Below are 23884 nucleotides of genomic sequence, written 5' to 3' on the forward strand. Positions count from 1 at the left end.
CAGAATACACCTCCAAGACGTCTTCCCCTGTCCGTCTGTATCCCGCCTGAGTCTGAAGAATCTGAAATCTGAAGAAACAGTCTGAAGAGTTGTTTCACTGGAAACAGGAGCCATCAGTTATGGAACTACCAAGAAGTAATCAGTGCACAGAAAGAGCTATTGAAGTGATGTAGGAACTGTATGAAGTTTGCAAAGACAAGGACAAACTGCAACTACGGTTTTCATTCCTTATTATTATAAGTAATAAGGAATGAAAAAATGTTGGTTTTGTAAAGGTATAGTACAACAGTACGTATTTGTTATGTGATAAATAAATAGGCTACTATGTTGTTTCTATGGAAAAATCATGTATTCTGTTCTTTGGGAGTGACCTTTTTTTAAGACAGGTAAGAATTAATAGATTTTTAATTGTTTTAGACAAACGTTCATTGAAAAATGATACAGGAGTATGAGGTTGTGAAACTTTCATACCCCTAGTCCACACAGGAGAGAAACCATACCATTGCCAGGAGTATGGCAAGTATTTTACCATAACATTCATACTGGACAGAAGCCATAGAAATGCAAGACTGTGGGAAACATTTTCCTCAGAATTTACACTTCTAGACGCATCAAGAAATCCACACTAGAGAGAAAGTGTAGAAGTGTTAATGGTTGAAAATACTTTTTTGCAGAAGCAGCCTTCATACGTTTTGTTGTATTTTGTAAAGCTCTATTATAATCTTCAGTTATGCTACTTCTGCTGCAAAGTTTTGGGTTTGAAAGTATCTTGCCCTTACAGGAACATTCAGTCAACCTTTGCATTATTTGGAGCATTCTCATTCTTCATTGCATATCTTGAATCTGTGAAAGACAGCTTTATTTATGGAGCATCAGTATTAGTATTAATGAGGTGCTACTAGAATTCAACTGGTTGTGACCATGAAAAAAGATGCTGAAGATGCTTTTCTGTCTCCTTCCAAGCCCTTCGTTGACACATACAACATTGGCTGACTCTTGAGTCAAACCCTGATTTCCCTTCCTGTCCTCAGGGCCTAAACCTGGGTTAGAAAGGATCAGGTTTTATTTGGGTTCTTCTCCTGTAACGTGTTTTTCCTTGCCCTTTTTACATGGGGCAGTAGCGATTCCATACATCAGGGCTTGGCATTGAGCTTCCAGTTTTCAGGGATCATCTTCAGGTGGAGGATGATCCCTGAAAACTCTTCTTCATTTTAGGGAGGCTTAAGCAAGAGCCGTTTCCTCCAAGTAAGATGAAATGGCTCTGTGCAATTATCCAGCTCAGCTGGGAGAGCAGTAGCTTATTATAATTTGGAAGGCTAAATTCATTGGTTGCTTCAACTGGAAAAGATTGCAAGGGGTCTATGAGTTTCCTGCTTTCTCTCAGTTGCGGTGGCACAAGGGCTATGTACTCTACTCTGCATCCATCATGTGGCTAGAAGCAAGGAGGCTAAAGTGAATGTTCTTTATGCTTTCTCTCCTAGAAAATGGAAAAGAATAATTCTTTCATTTCCAATTGATCTGGGAACAAAATTTTCTCTCTTCATTTCCACACAAGAAAATATATTGTGTATTTTTGAATGATAAGCTGGAAGGAGCTGTGGTTGGTTTTTTATGCATCTGACTGAATGATATTGCTTGAAGATATTGCTAGTTCACAAACCTTGGGACCTGGGACAATCCTGAATTCACAACCCTGCTAGAGGGATGGAGGGACAGCAGAAAACTGGCAACCATACTACCCAATTTTTGCAATTTGGTGCCATGCTAAATGACGTGCCTCCATCCTGTAGGATCATGGGGATTGTAGTTTGGTAAATGGGGTGCTTAGAATTGGCTACTAGTACAGACCCCTGGTGCAGTCATTCATGAGAGTTGCTAGAGAATACTAAGTACCTCATGAAACAGGAAATCCCAGGATTCTGTTGGACAGAGTCCTGGAAGTGTCATGGTATCAAAGTGCTATGTTTGGGTAACTGAGATACACCCCAGGTGCCAAAATGGCCCATATCAATTCTGGACAGACACATTCAGTCTCTTTCTCTATTGGCGGAGGGGCTATGTGCACCAAGACATTCATGATCTTCAAGGCATCTCCAGTGTATTTATTTTATTTCTTTGTATCTGGCCTTTCTCCCAATATTGGGACTCAGGGTGGCTAACAACAAATTTAAAACAGTACAATCATATGCTTTGCAGTAAAGTCAACATCAAAGGGGTTTCTAATAATTTTACAGGACAGAATCTAGATAGATTCTCCCTCCAAACAAAAAGTATTTCTGACTTCCACTTTTTCTTAATGGGGATACAGTGCGAGGGCCCTCAGGATCCCCACTCCTGGCGTAAGACCTGGCCCAGTTCATTGCAGATATTTGATGTACTTAAGGTTACAGCCAGACAGGGAGGCTTTGGGAGTCCCTGTCCCTCCCAAAGTAACTTTCCGAAGAGCATTCTAGGTCTCCCTTCCAAAGACCAGCGGTGCATGGAGAAGGGGGCCTTAGGGAAGCAGAGGAGAGCTTGGCTTGACACCCAAGGACCACTATTTTAGTAGTAGTCCCACTGCTAATATATACTGTATTTCCAAACTCAGAGGGTCAGCATTCTATGGTTTTTGCAGGGGGCTCCAAAAGTGTATGCACTGGTCGCATTGAAGGAAATAAAAATGTGCAGCCTCCTCCAGTGTACATATATCGATATGTATATTTCTTTTGCAGTGTCAGAGAACAGAATGGGCAGGACAAGAGAGGCACCTCCCCAAATGGAGGGACGGGGCGTAAGAGAACGGAGAACTCAAAGAGCGGAACACATAGTCAATGCCATCATACAACATAGTAAGACAGAATGGTGGCTGTTCCGGAAACAGAACAGGGTGATCGCCAACAGGCACCACCGACAGCTGCAGCATTTTGTAGATGTGTGCACAGCCCAGGCTCAAGCATGCTGGAAGGAACGTCAGGCCTTCGCAAGAAACTTTGAAAATGTAGTTAACATTTGTTCCCAGTTGCTGGAGGTGCAAAGGGAGGACTTGGCTCTGCAGCGAACCCGGGTGGCCCAGACTATGGAGTACTAAAGGGTGAAAATGGCTCATCTTCAGGCTGGAAACCCATAGGCACAAGCAGGCAGCAGTAGCTTTCACCTGAGGCCAAAGGCTCCCCCGCAAAGGTGGTCCTGCCATAAGTTGGCCTAAGAAAACTCCCATCAAACTGGGCACACACACACCATGGATATGGTAGTGGAGGACACAGACAGTGAGGAGGATGTTGTCCATGGATCACAGATGACACTTCCTGTGAGGATTTAATTTATGCTCCAAGCAATTGGTATCTCCCAATAATTTGTGTTTTCAGCAGTATTCTGCTTTTATTTACTAGAGAAACATCTTCTAATGGCACATTACTTCCTGTTTTATGTGACTTCTGAAATACGAACGTTGGGTACTTACCGTGATACGTTCATTTCCAGCAGACGAGGGTCCTGGCATCCTGAATCCTGGGTTATGCACCTCCCATTAGCTCCTGTAGGCAGGGACAAAGAAAAGACCAGCCCCCTATATAAGGAGGGGCTAACCCCCCTTGGGCCTCAGTCCAGAACAAGCCAAGCAAATAGCAAATAAACCAAGACTTGGACCTTTTCTGGTAAGAAACAGCACAACAATTATGAACTCTAAGGGCCGTCTCCGGGGAGTCAGGCCTCTGAAAGAAACAGACAACCAGGAAACAGAACACATTAAGCAGAGACAGTCAACAGGCCGGGCTGGACCACAGGTGGCACCCCGGGTGGGCAGGATGCCAGGACCCTCGTCTGCTGGAAATGAAAATGTCACGGTAAGTACCCAACGTTCATTTTCCCAGCAGAGAGGGTCCTGACCTCCTGTATTCTGGGATTTACAAAAGCCCTCTTGAACCGGGAGGGAAGGTGCCTAGCTAGAACCTGCGGACCTAGCCACCACCTGTTGGAGGACTCTCCTTCCAAAGGCTGCCTCAGCGGATTGGAACACATCCAGCTTATAGTGTCTAATGAAGGTGGAGGGTGACTTCCATGTTGCCGCCCTGCAAATCTCTGCTAGAGAGGCCTTAGTGACCAAGGCTGCCGAAGTGGACGCACTCCCCGTAGAGTGGGCCATCACCCCCTCAGGTGGAGCGACATCAGGAGTAAGGTAGCTCTCTTGAATATCAGACCTGATCGACCTACTCAGAGTCGAGGCAGATACCTTGAACCCCAAAGAGCCTGGAAGAAAGGAAACGAACAACATTTCAGATGACCTAAGGTTGACGTCATCTTGATCTAGATTTTGAGGGGTCTGCGCACATCCAATGTGTGCCAGGTCTTTCCCAAGTCCTTCCTAGGATCAGGGCAGAATGAAGGCAGGAGAATGTCCTGTGACACCTGAAAGGCTGAGTTGACCCTAGGCACAAAGATAGGATCTGGATGAAGGCACACTGAGACCGGCCTAAAAATACACAAGTCTTTACCTACTGACAGGGCCCCAGCTCTGTCTGGCGGAGGTAATGGCCATGAGGAAGATGGTCTTGAGGGAGAGGTGTTTGAGGGAGGCCTCCCAAAGGGACTTGATCGGTCCAACCGTCAGCGCGTTTAAGACCGTGTTCACACCCCAGGTTGGAAAACGATGTCTGGTGGGCTGGCCCTGTTGGAACTCTCTTCAATAGCCTATTAATGTGAGGATGGCTGCCATTCTAGCTGCTCTCGTATGGAGCAGAACCGACGTGATGGCCGACACCTTCCTTATAACCATGTCGGGTCAAGTACCTTCTTAATGTCATCTTGGATGGACTATAGCAGGTCAGCCACTGAAAACCTGAAGCAGTTGATGAGAACTTGTCTAAAGCGGTGGATTATGTGATCAATCAGAATGGAGCCTGATCTAATCTGGACCTATGGCTGCTTCCAGCCTATCACTGATCACCTTGTCAACTGGTTATAGCAATGAAGGTGATATTAAGGTGATTCCACTAGTGATTAAGACTTAACACTCCGAAAGAGGAATGTTAATGTCTGACCTCCACTTAAAATTTGAAAACAAGCTGTGCTAGCAGAAAAAACAAGGAAGTCCACTTTACCAGCCTCAGAAGGCAGTGGACAATGGTGTCGTTTGGGCCAGACCTTGGCATGAAATCTAGTCAGGGATAAGACACTCACCCACACAGCAGCTAACCTTATAACAATGAAATCATAGAATCATGGAGTTGGATGAGACTACAAGGGCCATCAAGTCCAACTCCCTGCCATGCAGGAAATCACAATCAAAGCATGCCCAACAATATGCAAAGGAATTGTGTAGCACCCTGAGACCACTAAAAGAAAGAGATTGGCAGCATTAACCTTCATGCCCTTGAGCCCAACTCATCATATGTATGATAGACATTGTTAAAATAGGTCTTAAAAGCCAGGCAGCAGCTGAATGGCAAGTCCATCAGCAGGCATTGTTATTTAAAAAGTAACTATCTCGCCAAGGTAGGGTAATTGTGATCGTTGTGGCAGACTCTTCAGGGCTCTGCAGGATGTCTGAATGGGATTTGAAGCAACCCCTTAGCAGAAAACCCTGATTATATTGTTTTAAAACACTCATGGAGGAAGGGGGGGGTTTCTCCTCCCCATGGAGAGGAGGCTCTTTGTCTGTTTGTTTTGAAAAGAATTTTGCTTAACCCCCTGAATTAGTGAGGGAGAGCCCTCTCATGGAAGAACCTGTTTGTTTTTTGTTCCCTTTATCAGACATCTCTCCTATGAAAGAAGGGAAGGCAAGGGGAGCCACTTCTCCTGAGGCTGACTGAGGTTCCCTGTGTTTTATAACAGGAACATAACCCTTTTGCCAATAAAGTGGAGCTTGGTTGGTCACCTTAATCCAATATATCTATCACCTCCTATGAGATGTTTTAACAAAGATCCTCAATGCATGTAAGCATTAGAGGTCTGCTGAGTGACCAGAGGCCTTCTCCTTGCTTGAGTCACCCTGTTTATTAGCATTTAAATGAATCTTTATTGTTAAAGCTTATGCTCTTAATGAGAAGTGATATGGCCGATAACAGTTTGCACAAAGGAGGTAGAACCATGTGCTTCTCCTATGTCTTTGGCTGTTCCAACTAAGGCAAAAAGGCTCTGGCCCCAAGGGAGGCAGAGATGGAGGCCCATGAGGAAGGAAGAAAAGTCATCATGTTGGCTTATGACTAGACCCTTCCCTTGTTGAATTAGTTTCCAGGCATCTTCTCTGGCCTGGAAAAAAGAGAGGGGGGGGTGAGCAGAAACCACAACTCAAACCTTATGGGCTAACAGTAATAAAATGAACACCAGAAAAAGTTAACCAGTATCTCTTGTAAATCTGAGCCCTCAGACCTGTTGATGTGGGGGCTCTCCCCTCCTTTATTTGCCCCATCAAGGGAGGCTGTCTGGGCAGTAGCTTATTCCAAGCACTGAGGAAACTGCTCTTAAGTTAGCAGTGACTGAAGACCATTTGTAACCATGGGTAGATAGCTGCATATATGGCCTGTAGTGTAGCCCTGATACTCCCAGGGCACTTTGTTTTATTTATGTTTGAGACAGCCCCAACTTCAAGCTGGGGTTTAGAAGTTTAGCCCTTTCAATCTCAGGCAGGCTTTATAGTAACCTGGCTGCAAGATAGAAGCTAGCTTGGTCGTCAGCTCCCTTCCCACTTGCATAGGTAGCTGGGAAGGGCAGAGGGGCTGCTGTGGGACATGGCTCTACATTTACCTAAGGTATGTCTGTGTCCTGAGAAAGGATAATCTCTGATGGAAAGGAGAAGCCAAGCACTCGAGCTGCTCTCTCAAGAGTGCCATAGTTAGGGGCAGCCAAACACAATTGGGGGTGAAGGGAACTCTCCACCCATGATATCCACAAGTGGTTTAACCCTTTTTGTTGTTGTAATTTTTGGGAGGGAACACAGGAGGATTAGTATCTATGTGTTCTCTCATAGTATCTTTGGGTTAGAAGAGACCCCAAGGGACATCCAGTCCAACCCCATTCTGCCATGCAGGATCTCTCAATCAAAGCATAACTGATAGACAGCCCTCCAGCCTCTGTATAGAAGTGGGTGGCAGAGGCCATGCTCTCTCTGGGGAGGACATGAAACCATTTTGTGCTTTTTTTTGGGGGGGGGGGGGTTCTGTGGCAGCCAAAAAAGACCATTTTAGGGTTGGAAGCTTCAGCTCCTGCTGGGCCAAGTCCAGCTTCCTTAACAACCATGTGGTTGTATAACATAGAGGAGGAGTCCTCTGCCTCATTAGACACCATCTCATTATGAGAATTCAAAATAAAAGTGTAGGAGCCCTGGCAACACCACCATGTTTTCCAGTCTGCAAAGGATCCCCCACACCTGTTGGGGTCCTGGGTGATATTGGGGCCAGAGATGGGAAGGAAGAGGGAGACCAAGGGTTTATTATGCCCCTATCTCTCCTCCTGGCAGAGTCCCAAATCTTATGCTAGGCATAGTGCCTGTAATGGCCATGGCAGAGGCCTCCTGACAATGCCTGCCCTGAACGAGGGCATTAGATCTGGCAACGGTTATTTGGTGGCTGGAGAGAGAGGGACCCTGGTACTCACCTTTTTACTGTGTCTTCTGGCTGGCTTGCCTCTCTGACCTTGGCCCTGTTTTAGGCTGAGCAGAGGTGATGTAGAGAAATCCCTTGCCATGGCTTTTGGCTGGCCTGTCCTCTGTCCTCTGTCCCCAATGGGCTGAGCAGAGATGCTGAGAAGGGAACTTTCCATAACTTCTGGCCAGGTTTTTTTTTTTTTAACTGATCTTTGGCCTTAAGCAGGCTGGGCAGAGGTGATGCAGAGGGATCCTTTGCCATGGCTTGAAAATAACACCTGGGGTGCACCTGGCTCTTTGAACTGAATGTCACTGAGAAAGCCAGCAGTGATTTGGCTCTTTGGCCGACAACCTCAAACCCCACCCTGTCATAAAGCTCTTGCTTGTGCTGTAGCAGAAAATACGGTGTAACGTGTAGAACCTGGGCCAAATGACCAAGTTTCTGGGTAAACAGGAACGAAAGCACGTACGTGGTAAAAATCAAGTCGTGGCGCCAAAGGAGCTGTAGGGCCCTGGCCAAATTTTGTACTAGGGCAACAGGAAAAAGGGGGTTCTTTAAAAGCTGGCGAAGAGCGTATTGGCAGCCAATAAAACTGGTCTCTCTGTGCATGCCCAGATTAGGTCTCTAGACGACAGATCTACATTTTTAACATTTTAAAATCTTTTTTCTCTTGGCCATTTCTCTAGTGTTAGAAAACAACCTACTCTACGACGCTGCTGGAGCTGATGCGGAGAGAAAAATTTCTTTCGCAGACAGTTGTATTTGCTCACTTTTTCTTTCTTCCCACATTTTTCCTATTATCGTCCCTTAGACTTTGCATCCCGTGTTGCGGGAAAAGTGTGTGTATAAATAAAAGTGAATGACAAATGTGTGATGCGCACTGCTAAAAAAAGCCAATGCACATTCTAGGCTGCATCACTAGAATGGTAATGTCTGTCTTTGGGACAGGCCTCACCTGTGAAATACAATGCCTGATTCCGCTCAGCTCGGCACCACAATTCAAAAAAGAAGTTGAGAAGCTGGCATGTGTGTTTTCATAGGAGGGCACACCAAAATGGTTGAACGGGTCTGGACAACCATAAAGCCCTTCATGAGTATTGCGCTTAGCGGAACTATTATGTTGAGCCCTGAGCAAAAAAAGGTTTAATCGAGGTGATACTGATTGTCCTTTTTATCAATAATGTTAACACGTACTGTCATACTCTGAACCGCATGGCAGCAAAGCCTTTTTTTCTGCTCTCCCAAGACTATGTACCTCGATCGCAACCTGTAGCTTCAAACTCTAGGAAACAAGATCACCCCACCTAAAACAACTCTAAACTCTTCCTGATCTTTTGACAGTTTTTTTTTAGTCTCCCTTCTTTGGATTTTGTTAACCAATATTCACACATGATTCATGGTGGCCATTTTCCAGTGTTCATGGATGGTTGTGTTCCTCTAATTGCAGTGGTTCTTGAGTGTGAGTTTTCTACTCAACACTCTCTATATCTCTTATGTCATACGACGGTGGTTATATCCCCATCCAGCGTGCCCCATTCCTGCTTTCCCCATAACCGTTCAAGCGTAGATTGCGGAAGGAACTGTTCAGATGACGTCAAGCAGATCCCTGTCATTGAACCCATCATGGAAAAGCGCAATTGCACAGCAGATTGTGGAAAAGACTTACAGATGACTTGGCACAGAGTCCCGTCATTAACCCGCCGATTTAAGAACCTGTTATTAAAGTGAATTGAGCACCCCAATTTCCAATTACAGAAGTTTCACGTTGATTGCAATGCTGGCCACATTCTAATGATGGATTATTCACGTACAATTTGGAAAGCCCTTATCGCGTTCTATCGCAGTCACAGACAGGTTAACCTGACTGTGATAACATGAGCGGGACGCGATCACATCCTACTCCTGTCTTGTGTGATACATCTCCTACTGATTACTAAGTTACTCAGTGACCAGGCAACACAACAACTTGAGACATAATAACTGGTTTTCCCATTTTGTTTGCTACTTCTAATCCATTCATTCGTATTTCATTCTATTGTTAATAAAGCCTTCCTTTCATTCCAGGGAGCACAATTATGAAGCCTTCAATTTCTATTGACTTAGAAATGTTACACTGGGACATCACCTAACCCGCCGCCCAGTTCCCACAGAAATTGAACTTTCCAATGAAACACAGGAAGCTTGGTTATTGAAAACCCGGGTTGAGTCCACGCAAAACTTCAACCATCTATTGCCTATGGATGGAAACAGATGGGAACAGATCATGGATTTGGGACGTTAATGTGTTTATGTGCAAATAATAAATCCATTATACAATCAGGCCGGGGGTCTGGGAGGGACCCATAAAGATATGAAAACAGAAACACATGGGAGTAACAAAGAGCTTTGTGTGGTGATAGCCTGCATTACGCAGCAGGCAAATAAAATATGTGCAATGGGCAAAGAAATTGGCTAGCTCAGCAATATCCTTCCAGCATGTGTATCTGACTCTCACATGTGGCATGTGCTCCAGTAGGTTAGGAAAAGACCTGTTGAAATTACTCTCTCCTCATTGTGTAAAAACCTAGAACGCACACATAGTGTAAAGTACCGTCACCATACTATGCAAACTGTGTTTATGTTTCAGAAGCTAAGCAGGTTGGGCCTTGTTGGTGACTTGAATAGGAGACGACCATTAGAAACCACCTCCTAGACATGCTTTGGGCTGGTGGATTCCTGCACTGCAGAGAGGTGACTTTGTGATCACCTTCCATTTATATGATTGATGTGATTTTTTAATGGAAAAAAAAAATTAAACGGAGGGATCTGCAAGAGAACAGGAAAAAGAATCCTATCAGAAAACCTTGAGCAATGCTGCCAGTCAAGACTTGGCCATAACTGCGCTATACAGAACCAAAAACTAAGCAAGGTCAGATCGCTGGTCTATACTTGTACAGGCGATCTCCATAAGTTAATTGCCCATGATGACCAGGTAAGACTAGTAAAGAGTCCTCTGAAACGCCTGGAGGCTGCTTCGTACTACTGCCAATCTCAGTGGATCAATACTAGTTTCAGATTGGACCAAGGTCTGACTCAGTATGCAGTCAAGCTTTCAAGTGCCAGCTACAGCAATAGAACAGGCCTAGCAGAGACAAAACCAAAATCAACATGGTGCAGCAAAGCTGTGCAGTGAAGATGTGTTCACAATAGCAATATGGTTTGCTGATTTTTCCAAGCCCTGAAGTTCTTTGCACACCTTGGCATGGTTTTGCCTGTGCATAATGTTCATGTACGACAACAAAGCACAAATCAGAGCCTCACAATGGGGGATGTGGGAGATGGGGTGGAAAAGCATCCCACCTGACCTGTCAGGGATATAGTCATACTAAGGACCCACAAGCACCGCTTTTAAGCCAGGTGACCAGAACCAGGCAGTCAAGGTGACTTTTTTCTACCATTTCCAGGGAGATGTACAATTGTACGCCTGTGTATCGCCCCCCCCCCCCCCCCCCCCTGTCTTATGTCAACTCCATTTCTGTCAAAATGCTGCAAGGCAACTGGCAATCCGATGCACTTGCAACTCAGTGAACCAAATCCAATCCAACACGCTGTTTTTATTTGGGGCCAAAACCAATTTAATATGCACATTTCTCCAAGGTTGCAATCTGGACAAGACAGCAAGAATGGCGAAAGCATGATGCCAAAACCCTCATGGGCCACACCCATGCCGCAAATTGCAGCTACTGGAGGTCTATACCACAAACAGCGAAAATCTGGGGAGGGGTTTTTTCTATACACTTATATTACGTTTTGCCTTTCAGTGATTGCCGCCCAAAACCCAAACAACATTAACAGAAAGAAGGAACGACACGGAGAAATAGATACAGTAGATTGATTACTACACAACCACACCCACACACACACACACACAAAAGACACACCACACACACAAGGCAGTAGAACCCCTCCATGAATTCCATGGGGATCTTATTCCATCAATCCCAGATCCCCCACCCCCGGACAAAAACGGCAAAAAACATCATTGGCATTGAATGGCAGCGCTGGGCCCCATTGTTGTCCCTGTTTGGCCACCTCAAATGGCGAAGGGGACACAAATTCCAAACGTCTGTTTCTGGAAAACAGAGGTGTGATTTTGTGTGTGTGTACTATATAATAATAATAACATTTTTATTTTTATTCCCGCTTTTCCCAAAAGATCAAAGCGGTGGTACCACAAAATTTAAAACCAGTTACCCAAACACATCTATATATATGATATATATATATATAATATCATGGGGCTGCGGCTTTGGACCCTGCATTCACACAACGCCTAATTCTTTCCTCCACAATTGCAAAAACCCCCAAAAATCTTAACTCTACTGAAGGGATCAGAGACAAGCAGGAGAGATTTGTGGGGTCTCTTCAGTTGTAGGGAACCACTATCTTCAGCCCTATATGGATTGTGGCAATCCCTCATACACCCTACATACCCACACAGGGATGCGACTACGAGCTGATAGGAAACATCTTTCCAGAAATGGGACCACTAGCAGACCTAGCCCACGGAGCTCGTCATTTTTGTTCTTACCCCACAACGATGATTTCACTTTTAGATAATCAAACATGAGAATACCTTCAGGCTGATGTGAAACCTGGCCATGGTTGGTGTGGGTTTTTGCGACGGTGTGACATGCCATATCGGGAGGTGACCAAAAAAAAAAAGATTGATCAAAGTTGGCATGGCTTGACAACCAGACACTGTGTGGTTTGCACCATTCACATTCAGCCTGCTTTGGGAGTGGGGCTTGTGGTTTAGGGTTGCCATAAACCTGAACGGGAGGGGCCCCGTGGCCGCCAAAACCGGGATAATCCCAGTTTGCAAGAGCCGCTTGATCATGCCTGCACTAGCTCCTCCTCTCCTCCCTCCACCGAGCGGCGGAGGAAGAGGAGGGCCCGCGCAGCCTGTGGCGGAGGTGGAAGCCCCTCCCTGCCCTCCCTTGCGCGCGTCAGCCTCAGAGAGCAGGTCTTCGGAGGTCCCCCCGCCACTCAGAGCTTTTGCCCTGCCCAACTCGTATATAGTACTATACCCCTGTAACAGGCGATTACCTTCCAGGTTACAGTGAGCAAAAAGAAAAAAACAGGCCATCAATCAGTTGCATGTGGTTGCAATCTGGAGAGCCTAATAGCCCTCATCTTTAAATGTATTTGACTTGCGTCAGTCAAGTTGTAATTCTTGTATCCACAGGATCGGTTTTGATAGGCCAATACACACACTTATTTACTTCCCGGGAATAATGCAAATTTCTCCCCAAATCTGACGCATGGGGAAAGAAGCAATTAAGCCCTTCCCTTGGTGTGGTGTTTCCAAATGGCTTGGAAGGAAGAGATTTTGTTTGGGTTTTGGGGTAGCAAAAAGGCCTGCAGAAATACGTTTGACCCCCCCTTAAACCATCCATGGCTCAGTTGCTCTAATGGCTTCCTGGAATGTGGTATTTCCTTGTGCACCCAGAGCTCTCTTGACAAAAGGAGGCTGAATGCGTCCACAGAGCTGACAGTTCCCCAGGATTCCATAGCCTGTGAGGAGGAGGAGGAGGAGGAGAGTATAGGAGGCGGGACGGACAGGACGCGGAGAGCGAAGTAGCGATCGGAGGACAGCGATGCTGTCGGTAGCGTCGGCTGTTTCAGATCTTTTGCCCTCTTCCACATCCCGTTTTTTTTAACCTTTACTTTTGCGTGCTTTTCATGCTACACAAGTCTCCCTTGTTTTGACAACCTGCTACGTGTATCATCTAATGATGATTCTTCTTAATCGGACTCATTACGTCCTCTATCCGATTCCTGCAAGCGCACTTTTTCGCATCCGAACTGTTCAACTGCTGAAAATGTAGCCTTTCCGAAGTGCCTTTTTCTGTGTGTTTCTTTTCTTTACATGGTGGATATTGGATATCCAGAAAGCCATCTGACATGCCAATGTAAATTGTTGCTGTGATTGTTCTACAAACCGTCATGAATGCGCAGTGGAAGACAAAACCACAGGTCCCTGTGAACCAAGTACACACGTTCTGAGAAGTATGAGTTGGTGCAAGAAACATGAAATGGCAAATCCACTTTTTGTGAAACCCACTCGTAACATGTTGCAACTATGCCATAGCCCATGTATAAACCCAAACAGAGGGTTTTGTGTATGCAATAAAGCCTCTGATAATAAATCAAGAGATTGGTCCAATTTAAAATAAATCCCATGGTCCATGCCCAAATGTGCTGTTTGGGAGTGGGGGGAGTGGGTTGGCCATAAGATGGGAACGTACATTTCTGCCCATCTGTATCGAGGAATAATGCCCACAATGTCCTCCATTTGATCATGCCTTAGAAAACAGTGCATTTATATTAACATTTTTTAAAACTTGCATCAAGTTTTTTCATTCACGTGTCCTCCATTTTTTAAAATGTTGTCCTGATAGTTTGAAAATGTTGTCCTGACATGTTGTCCCTGTTGTGGAGGTCCTGACTTATTCAACCCTACTGTGGTGGGCAGCTGTGGTTTCGACCGACTTTGAGAAAAAGCAAGATCAAGCTGCTTTTTCCTGCCCATCTGCTCTGGCCCATCATCTATGTTAAAGCTGCTCAGGCTACAAACGTTTTTCTCTCAGTTAATCTGCAAAGGAGCTACAAAATCCCTTTGCATCTTGATATCCAACTAACACACACGTCTTTGCAATTCTATTTAGGAACACAATTTTTCTTAACAGTAAAATGCCCCAGGGGTGGGCTTGACACATAATTTGGAGTTTCTCGGGGTCTCTCATACACTACACACAAAAGCTTTTGCCAACCATGACATTTAACCATTTGCAGAAGATGCGACACCTTGTAACCTGGATTGTCCCTGGATCAGCGTTTAAATTTCAGTCACCATTGGCTTTCTTTGGCAACAGGGCACTAGCTGACGGGAAGCCAGGATGGCAGCCCAAACATCTGCTCCACCCATCCGTTCAGCCTATAAGCGCGGCACACCACCAATCTGCCTCCTTCCTCTCATTATGGGACCAAATAGCAGTAATTGGCAAAGCCCTTCTATTAAACCAAAAACTTCCACTGCAGCTTTGAACAATTACAGTCCTACAAGGGAATACAGATAGAGCGGTTTTCTCCACCACACCATCCCAAACCTCATGTAAGAAACCTATAGAGTCATTTCACACTCCGCGAGCCCTAATTAGAATGGAGACAGGTAAGTCTGGGGATGAAGCGCTTGAGCCTCAATGCTTGCACAACAATGAACACTATAATGACCCAACACATGGTCCTGCTTCTGCCGACAGTGTTCAATTCAACTGAGGAGACACAAATGCAAAGGAGTATTGTTCCTCCATTGAACCTCCTGGCAGACATCAAGAAACTGTTATCAGTCTTAATAGCACTTAAGTGAGAGTCTGCAAAATTAAGACATAAGGGCACAAAATTTGGCCACAGGTTAGTCAGTGGTGTAGGGATTTGAGTGTTGGAGAACCAAGGGTTCGAATCCCTGCTTGACCATGAATGCCTACTGGGTGCAGAGTGTCATAACCACAAAAGGGGCAAGGCACCTGCAAAACATAGGACTTTCAAGAAAAAAGTGCAGGCCATGTAACAAAAAAAATGAAAGCTAAAACACAATCATATAAATTTCCTTAGCATCATGCTCAAAATAGCTGGGACATTTTGGCATTCGTTCCTGGGCAAAAGGCTGAATGTATGGCAGGTCCATCTTTCACACAACACTCTCTCAGCCTCGCAGAGGAAGGCAACAGCAATTGCTGCCTCTAAAAAAAATCCTTGCCAAGAAACCCTGTTGACAGTTCCGCCTTAAGTGTCCCCGTAAAGCTTGAAAATGACCTTTGAAGCACAAAAACAACAACAAAAGTTCCCAATACTAAGTTCCCCCTATAAGAACTACTCATAGATATACACAGGCATGAACTGCCAGCAAGGTACAGTCCTCTGGTAAACTCATTGCACAGAAGTGATGATGCCAAACAATCTCAGATTGGGGCTCTTGTGAAAAGAAACCTCTGGTTGAACTGTACAGCAAGGTATGTCTGACAGCTGGCAACTGGCACTTGGCCATCCACTTCCACCATCCAACCCTACTAGCTAATCGTTGGTCCAGGTTATTTGAAGCGCCCGTATCCAGACCCACTAGAGCACTGAGATGTGTCCCCAGAAGCCCACACTCATCTGTCCCAGCATACCGCTCTCAGGCTGCCTTGGTGAGGGAACAAGAGAACGCAACAGGGGTCTTCTTGTGGCTGCTGCTTAGACTTGCGGAGACTTCCCTCCCTAGACAGGCCCACGCCAGAGCCCCCATCCCTGCTCTCCTTTGAGAGAGCAAACGGAATGAAAACCATTCTTGTGCTGTTTTTTTTGTCATCTTTTTCAAACTAATAAGACTGTAGTAAGGCTTGTGTAGAGTTTTTACAAAGAATAAAAGCTAGCTCTTACACCTTTCTAGTGCAATGGCAGGTTTTTTTTATAAAATTCGTGTGTTTTTAGCGCTTTGCAATTATTCTAACTTGTTACTGTTTTTAAATTTTGTTAGATGCCTTCCTGTGAGTGTCCCTATAACCAGAGAAAGGCAGGCTATAAAAGAAATAAATAACCCCTTTTTCCATTGGCCAACCTATCACTCAATCCCCCAGCCCACTCAAATGCAGCCCGCCAAGCAGCGCACTGGCATCTTATTATGGCAAACAGCAACGCAAGGGAAGGGTCGGCAAACTTTTGGTCCCAGTCAGAAAGCATATTGATGCTACGATGAAGTGACTGATGCGCTTGAAGTGCGAGCTGATAACAGCCAACACCTCACTTTCATTCACTCAATGATTAGCTCTGTGAACTGTGGGACCAAAAACTTAGGGGTAATCCTTCAACATCATCTATACAAGTTTACTTTTGGGGGACTATAACTCCCAAGAAACCCCCAGCCATCCAGCTAGAGGGCCCCTGTGGTGAGCCAACCACAAAAAATGTTGGGAGGCTGGGTTTTGCCCATTTTGAGAGCATGGGAAAGTTAATGTTTGCGGGCGGACTAACACTCTCAGAATCCCTCCATCCTGCATCCCCATCAGCTAGTAGCGACTTGGGAATTCATTGGTGTTACGTTGTCCAAAAAAACACATTGCAGAAATAATCCAGTTTTGAGCATCACTATTAACTGCCTCTGGCCTCAATGCTCAGGAAACACATGCGGAACTGTAATATGAGGTTGTTGAGATTTTTATGACAAAACCTTTATTTTTTAGCATTAAGTTTTGCCGTCTGTTTGTAGATTGTTTTGTTTTTTTTTTTGCCTTTGCTGTTGGTTTTAATCACCCTATTAATATGCATGTCACATTGTCTTCCTGTCCCTCGTCCCATCTTCTGCTTCATTTTACCTCCTTTCTCGCCCCAGCATATGCTGGGCCCTGAAAGCTGCAAAGACCAAGCCTGACTGTGAGTGAAAAATAAAGCCTGAAAGGATCACAGTTTGTCCAGCTTCATTGTAGAAATAGTACTAGACATGCATTCCTCAAAACTGCAACACTCTTCTCTGTGTCCACTCTTGCCACACTGTCCTTTTTATTTTAAAATTTATCACACCACATGAATATTCATATCTTGCTTTTCTGCTCCTGCTATGTTTCATCTTCTCTTACAAGAAAAAAATTGACTTAAACACATTAGAAAAAGCTTTTTTCGTTAAAACCTTCGCAGGTTGCGACATGCTTATCTGGAAGATGCCAGAATCCCCTAATGACTAGTATTCCAAAATCCAAGATTGTCCACATGGGTGGCTAGAGTAGAGTGACACCTTTTGCTTTCCAATGTTTGCTTTCCAATGTTTTTTTACACAAACAGTTTTTAGATGTATAAAAGTATTAAAAAAACACTGTGTTGTTGTTGTTTAACTTCAAATCGTTGTCCAAAACTTCCTGGCTTTCTCAAAAGTGTGTGCACAGCCACCATCCCCTCCCCTGTGGCCCCTTATAGACTGCCAAATCCAAAAAAAAAACAATGAAGCACTGGTCTCGCCCATCTTTGTGGGAGTTACTTAGTGGGGCTGGACCTACTCTACCCCTTTTGGTACCTTACTGGATTGATTTTAAGAACTAGAAGGAAGAAGCATGATCCTTTTCTGCTTGCCCAAGGAAAAAGAATCGATGCCCAGCCCATTCCTGTGATGCAAGATACTGCATAGTATGGCAGGGGGAAAACCTGTCAGATTGCTGCGTTTGGGTTGGAGGGATGCAATGAAAACCCTAGCAAGAATGATTTTTCTTGTGGCTTCCACTAATCCGACAGTGAGACAGACATTCTCAAGATAAGGTGCTCTTTCCATTCCTAAAACAGCTCTTTCCAAAAATCTGTGAGCCCAGTGTGGTTTGAGTGCTGAGACTACAACTTCTGGAGAACCAGGGTTTCAATTGTCCCATGCTCAGCCATGAAAACCAATTGGTTTGACCTTAAGGCCAGATCACACTATTCATCACCTCGAGGAGAAGAAGCCCATGGCAAACCCTCCTCTGAAGCAAAATCCTTGCCAAGACACTCCCCATATAAGCGGTCCAACCGTAAGTCAAAAGTCAAAAAAAAACTTGGAAGGGCACACAACAATAAACCAAAATCTTGGCTTTCGGTTCATCTTTCCAAATTCTGAAAATCATCCATCTCCCGTCTACTACTCTTCCCCCTTGTTCCACATCTTTAACATTAGTAGAAGGCTGGTAGCAAGCAGGTTCTCCATAGATAAATCATAGACTATGAAGTACCATACAAGGGTCATCTAATTTTTTTTCCTACTCTGTGGCATGGAGAAAAAATAACAACCACATACCTGAAAGATGACACATCCAATCCTGTTGTAAAGGCCTCTAAAATAGCGAATTGCCAACACTCTCTGAGGCTGGTCTAATCCACTGTCAAAACAGTTCTTCACAGTCCACAAAGTCTCGTCCTAATTTTGAGAAACAGAAGATCATCTTTGCCATTTCAATCCAGTCGGCCAATGTTCCACGTCTCTGAAGCAACAGAAAAAAAAGCTCACTCCATCTGTCTGACCTAAATGGCATCCCTCTTGCAGAAAGTCCAGCATGGTGAAGTGATTTGAGCACTGTGACTACAAACTCTGCGCGATCAGGTTTGAACACCCCGCCTGAACCATGGGAAACACCCTGACATTGATCTTGGGCAAGTCACACTCTCTCAAGCATCTCAGAGGGAAGGCACATGCCAAACCCACTCTGAAAACAAATCTTGCCAAAAAAAACCCCATGATTAGGTTCACTTTGGGGGCTGCACATAAACTGGAATGGAAAACACGACAATTTGCAACAAAGGTGCTTACAAGATCCCTTCACATTACTGCAAATTTTCCTTTCTGAATTCAAAACAATAACACAAAAGGCCACACAACCAACCAACAGCATTATATCACCTCTCAATTGTCTCTTACTCTTCTCCAATACCAGTCAGCCCTCCCTATCCACCAATTTTTATTATCCACAGACTCCAACATCCCACCGCATGAAAAAATATTTAAACCAAATATGAATCCACAAAAAGCCAAACTATGATTTTGCGCATTTTTATAATAAGGGGAACCACCCCCCCCCATTTTGTTGATGCCATTGTATATAATGGGGACTCTCATAGCATCGGCCACAGATGTAGGCTTTCATCCACCAAGGGTCCGGGAACTCAAAACCCAGCCAGATACTGAAACGGCCCAACTGTACTCAATCTCTTAGCTGTTCCTCATATGGGCTTGGTTTCCCACACCTGTTGACCATCTTTTGGACACAGTATTTCAGTAAGGTATGACCAAAACAAGAATACAGTGGCACTAACTCACTTCTTAACTGCATCAGGACACTATACTCTGGCTGATGAAACCCCAGCATCGCATTGGCCTGTTTTAGCTGCCACACTCATTACTGCTGGCCTATACTTAATAAATACTTAACTGTGTAATTTACATAACCCTGTAGCTCCTTTTCGCACAATGTCTTGCTTTGCAAGCCAGCTATGCAGCCCATCCTATATTTGTGCATTGCCATTTTTACTGCCTAAATGTCCATAACCTTACACATTTCTCCCTGCTGAAAATTCATTTTGTTACTTCTGGCCCAGCTTTACGATTCCCATCTGTCAAGGTCCTTGTGGAATCCTATTCCTGTCCATTTGATTATTGAGCTATGCGCTCCTAATCAGGTGTCATCTGCTGAATTTACATAAGCATGCCAAATTTGGTAAGTCATCTATTCAGGTCAAGCCAGACACAGATTGATATTGATTCATATCTGTAAGTTTCTCATTGCCGTTCCTGCCAATGAGTTCACAGGTGGTTTAATTGTCTTTCCAGTTCTTCTCTCGCCATGTTACACAACCTTGAACGGTAGACCATGCCTGGAGAAAGAATCACAAAAATCATGAGAAATCCTAAGACGTTGGAAGAAACTCTCAAGGGCCATTCAGTCCCAACCACCCTTCTGCCATGACGGAACATCACAAATCAAAGCATCCCTACAGATGCCATCCAGCCTCTGTTTAAAGACCTCCAAGAAGGAGACCCCCACACCCACACTCCACAGAGATTCCTGCCTCCACTGTTGAACAGCTCTCTACTGTCAGGAAGTTCCTACCTCAGTTTTGAGATGGACTTCTCTTTTCCTTGACTTTGCATTCCATTGCTCCAGTGCCCTATGTCATCTGGATCAGGCAGAAACAGAAACAACAAGCTTGCTGCCATCTCACTCAATAGGACAGCCATTCAAATATTTTTTTTTAAAAAAAAACTTTATTGATCATATATTATACATTATAAAATAAAACACATACTGTAAGTTTTTTTGTAGGTCTTGTGTTGACTATGTAGATCCTATGTTCATAGAACATTTATTTCCTGACATTTCACAACATACTTCCTTATCCATCCCACTTCCAACAAATCGCTAATCCCCCCTCCATTTGTGCTTACTTGTTGTTACTGTCCATACTAACCGCTAGAATCTAATCATTCCTCCAACTCATGGAATCGAGTTCCTTTATCTCACCCCATTCATGTATTAAACAGGGCTATCATAATCACACTCTTAACTTTCTCTTCTCCCAGTCTATAAACCATACCCCAGCTCTACCTGAATCTCTCACCCTCATCAGGGCTTTTCATGTTTTCCAGACCTCGTTCACCATTTCTAGTGATCGCTGTCTCTGGACAAACTGCCAGCTGTCTCAAAATCCTAAGAGGGCCAAGGTTTAACCACCAATAAATGTTTTATGCAACAATAGAACACCCAATCTTGACCCTACCACAAGACCAAATATCCAACATCCAAAACCACTGCTCTACATTATCCCTTGGTGCAATGTGCACTGTTTGTCCAATTGCGTCCTTGTTTCAATTTCTGACATTAGCAAAGGTTTTTTCAGGGGGGAAAAGGAAAGTATAGCAGGCAAAACTTCTGTTTTGTGACAACACATTTTCTCAACTAGAGTAACTGCACTCGATGGCTGCAATCAATAATACGACGCTCTACTGACACAATGACCTGAACTAGGCAAGAAATGCTGCTGACCCATAAGAAACCCCACACCACAACTGTGAACCCTGGTTTTTATGCTTTTACCATCAGCTTTCGCTTTCAGATGCAAACGACCAGAGTCACATCCCCTTTCCCCCTCAACAACAGGAACAACGATATCATTTTAAAACAAGATTAACAGCACCACATTTAAAGACGGCAACCACAACCCATGTCAAAACCCCTTGTGAAAAACTGTTTAATTGCAAAACATACAAACCATTGCTACCACAAGTATACGCAAAATCGAACACCCCAATAAAAGCGCACTCTTGGTGCAATTACGAATAACATATAACCTTCTTGAAGAAAAGTTTTTGCTTGGCAGAAGGAGAGTAGGGAGTGCAGCCAGCCTTGCCATCCTGTGGCGCATGGAGCTCCGGAGGTTGGGGGGAGCAACAACCACCGAGAAAAGAGCTCTTCCTTTTCTTTTCGTGTTTTGGGGATGGTTGGTAGACTGAGAGAAAAGCCTTTCCCTGCGAAGATTACGTCATTAGGTGGTTCTGGCAGGTTTGTATGGGGAGATACGGTCTTTCATGTAACACTGTCTATCACACTGCAGAAATATTCCCACTTTTGATACCACATTTAAAAAACTAACTGAGCCATGCTCCCATCCTATGTGAATCCTAGGATTGCATAGTTTTGTTGTGGCAAGAACCAGCGCTGCCTACCCAGAGAAGGCTAACATAACTACATAAAGCCTTCTGAGATCCCTAGAATTCGCAGAGCACTGAAGCTGGTGACAGTTAACAAGCAGCATCAAACTGGATTATGTTTCTGCCAGTGTGAATACCCATCCACAAGTCTGGACCTAAGCAGTAACAGTATTAGGCCTGTTATACTCTAATGAACTACTATAAGGCTTTATACTGCAATATATCTCTAGCTGCACCCATTGGCTTCAAGTGCCATTGGAATTACTGAAGACTGGTAGTTTTGTATGAACCACTGAGCCTGTCTCTATCAGAGAGCTCTGGGCCCCTGCCACAATGAACTAGATTGTCGCCAGAATTCCCTAGCATTGAGCCCATGGCAGTTAAGTAGTGTTCACAACTGGATTATTTCATACAGTGTTGGAGAGGCAGCCTTACACACTATTTATTTGAGAACTGACTCCATTTGGAAGTCTCACGCAATCCACACTGCTCCAACAAGTGAATCCAGATTCTCCCTGGACACCAGCAACTGGTTTGAGACAAATGCAAACCCACAAACTCTTCCTAGAGTCCAAGGGGAAAATCATTGAATACAACGACCCCACCTGAATCCTTGATCACTGTTCAGAGGCATTAATCCAAGAGCCGACAAGCAGAGCCCACTTCTAAGGTGGGAGGATGCTGCTTCTGGCCCAAGATTCCCATTTTGCCATTGCACACTGAGTTTGCCAGAGTCCACAACCATGCCCAGTTTCTAATGCACACCGAATGAGTTTCCAAATATTTGGCATGTAGCTGCATGCAGCAAAGTACTTTCCATCCATTGGCAAGGAAACTCAGTGTGTGACATAGACTCTCTGCCATGCCCATGTTATCTTTTATTTTGCATTCTGTTTACATTGAATTGCATTATCTATTAACGCAGAGCAGTCAACGCGGCCACGCAAACAACAACACAATATGCCAAAGGGATCTTGGTACGGTGGAAAACAGATGATGTTCGGCCTAACCACACAAAAGAAGGACAAGAGCTGCAAAATGTAGGACATTCATGAAGCAAAGTAGGCTCGGTTGCCAAATAAAGGCTAAAATATATTCATAAAATGTAAATTCCATGCTCCTTGTTCGTCCTTGCTGCAAATGGACCGGGCATTTGGAATATTCCTCTTGGAGCAGAAGGTGGGAAATGGAGGACATTAGCCTGGAAACAGGACGGATGTTCCGTCACCCTGATTTTCTTGCACACACCTTGTGAAAAATTAACTGGCTGCGACTCTGGAGACTTGGGTTCGGTTCCAGGCTCGGCCATGGACGAACACCCCACAATGTTGCACACCTGGGGAAACGTCACCACTGGTCTCAGCCTTCTAGAGAGATGGACCATGAAAAAAAAAACCCAAGCTCCTCTGAAGGAAACTGTGCCAAGAAACACCCCCATGAAAATGGTTCCCTTTAGGGGTTTGGCTGTAAGTCGAATATAACTTGAAACGCATACAACAACAGCAACAACAATCTCCAGATCCAACAGTCTCTCAATCTCACAACGCAACACACTATCCAGCTGCCCATATCTGGCATGACAGACCACGAAACGCTCACCAAAGGTTTGAACATTTTGGGAAAAATATTAAAAACATAAAGAGAAGAGTGAGGTTCCAGCCATGGAGAAGTTTCAAGGAACAAGCAATCCCTCCTTTGTCCCAAGTTGCAAGCAGCCATGGGCAACTAATAATGAAAATAATAATAATAATGAAGAAAATATATAATAATACATAATAATACACTAATAATCAATAAATAATAATCATATAAATATTAAACTATAACGACGGCGCGTGGTCACGGCTTCACAAGTATGTGTCCCAGATTGGGCAAGCAGGTACTAGGGCACTAATAATAATAATACTAATAATTCACCAGAGATCTGCCAATAAGCTAATGGTAATAATAATAATAATAATAGATTGTTTACCCCATCATCAATTAATAATTTCGAATACTAATAATTAATAGATTGCAACGCAGGCATGGCAATAATAATAATAAGAAAGAATAATAGATGGCAACAGAGCATGGCAAGAATAAG

The 23884-nt window shown here is 44.3% G+C and overlaps 1 protein-coding gene and 1 pseudogene across 4 annotated transcripts in view; one reads left to right on the forward strand and one right to left on the reverse strand.

The window, feature by feature from the left end:
• LOC121924166 (myogenesis-regulating glycosidase-like) overlaps positions 1 to 23884 on the reverse strand; it is a 718305-nt gene that overhangs the window by 691089 nt on the left and 3332 nt on the right. The window lies entirely within an intron of this gene.
• Positions 1 to 23884, forward strand: part of LOC121924167 — a 121658-nt pseudogene that overhangs the window by 1070 nt on the left and 96704 nt on the right.

The sequence above is a fragment of the Sceloporus undulatus genome, chromosome 2 (genome assembly GCF_019175285.1).
Source record: "Sceloporus undulatus isolate JIND9_A2432 ecotype Alabama chromosome 2, SceUnd_v1.1, whole genome shotgun sequence".
Taxonomy (NCBI): Eukaryota; Metazoa; Chordata; class Lepidosauria; order Squamata; family Phrynosomatidae; genus Sceloporus; species Sceloporus undulatus.